Source organism: Gadus macrocephalus, chromosome 4, assembly GCF_031168955.1.
Source record: "Gadus macrocephalus chromosome 4, ASM3116895v1".
NCBI classification, from domain to species: Eukaryota; Metazoa; Chordata; class Actinopteri; order Gadiformes; family Gadidae; genus Gadus; species Gadus macrocephalus.
Window position 1 is genome coordinate 11,479,044 of NC_082385.1, and position 1,536 is coordinate 11,480,579.

At 41.7% G+C, this 1,536-nt stretch overlaps 1 long non-coding RNA gene across 1 annotated transcript in view; it reads right to left on the bottom strand.

Annotated features, from left to right (window-relative positions):
• Nucleotides 1-1,509, bottom strand: part of LOC132456044 (uncharacterized) — a 5,968-nt gene extending 4,459 nt beyond the window's left edge. Inside the window, exon 1 of the long non-coding RNA XR_009525372.1 lies at nucleotides 1,230-1,509. This is a non-coding gene — a long non-coding RNA (uncharacterized LOC132456044). The remainder of the gene's footprint in view (nucleotides 1-1,229) is intronic.
• Nucleotides 1,510-1,536: the final 27 nt, after the last annotated feature.

The following is a 1,536-nucleotide window of genomic DNA, read 5'->3' on the forward strand; positions in this document are numbered from 1 at the left end:
AGAGGATTCAAGTCGGATCATAGGGTGTGCAATGAAGTACACGGAGGTTGAGCTGCATTTCCCGACAGGCGATGAAGAGGGGTGCTGACACGTTCATGCAGATGACAGTTAGAGAGAATGTCCATATAGTGCTGGGGGAGAGCTGAATAATTCATAAGCAATGCTATGTCACAGAGCACACTCGCTTGTACCAGCATGGCGACTCATGATCATATTGAGTGGAGAGATATTTTTCGCCTGGAAGACCTCCACAGAGGTTGAGATTGTATGTTCAGGGGACGAATTGGTATGCAGGTTATTATGCAATTCAATGATAAAATGTTTAATCCTTACGTGGAACGTATTTGAAAGATTGTTGCGTGTGAACTTGCATCTTCAAAGTATCGGGCCTAGAAGTGGATTGAATCTATTAAAGCGTGTTTGCCCAAGGGGCCGTAGGATTCTACAGAGACTGTGGAGTCCAATTTTGATGGTGTGTTGTGTATTATTCAAGCGCATGAGTTTATTTTAACACATGGTCAGGCACATGAATAATACATAGTGTTTTTACTTGTTGTTCATCATTCATGAATCAGAAGGCGGGGCCAACATTAAAGGAGGATAGAGATGTGCAAGGACGGAACAATGCATCTTCACAATTTATAATGATGCCTTCAAATAGAAGATTCACATTGATAGCAGCTGCTTCCACAATGTAGAAATAGAGATGTTAATAGTGATGTTCGACCAGACTTTTACCAGTAAGTTCCGTGACACCAATAGGCCTATATGTATCCTTCTTGCTTTGAATCCATTCAGAGCTCAACAGAAGCCAGGGACTTTATATTCAGAGCTGCTCAATATGCAGGTCAGTATGCAATTCAATCTAAAAATGTAATCATTTAAAGTGAAACGTGTAAGAAAATTTGTTTTCAGGGGTGAAATTATTATTATTAAACACATTTATCGGCCTCAGAAGCCCTTCTTCCAATCTCTGCCATTTAAATATGAGTTTAATTAGTAAATCTACGTTTATTGGTTGTGTCCATGTGTGTGTTTATGTGTTCTTGTTTTCGTGCATGCGTGTGCGTTTGTGTGTGAGTGTGTGTGTGGTGTGTGGTGTGTGGTGTGTGGTGTGTGTGTGTGTGTGTGTGTGTGTGTGTGTGTGTGTGTGTGTGTGTGTGTGTGTGTGTGTGTGTGTGTGTGTGTGTGTGTGTGTGTGTGTGTGTGTGTGCGTGTGTGTGACCTACCATGTGAAGACAGCTCTAGTGGGGACTGGAACTCGACAGAATAAGGCCTCATCAGGTTCTTGAGTTTCTGAAACAGCTTTTACACCACGATAAGATCACACAAACACACACACATACCACACACACACACAAACACACACACAATCACACACACACACACACACACACACAAACACACGCATACACAATCACACACGCACACACACACACACACACACACACATTTTTTAAAGCAATGACAACCAGTTAGGTCTAACAATGCAATCGCGGATAAACTGTTAATAGCCTAATTAGAAGTAAATTATGG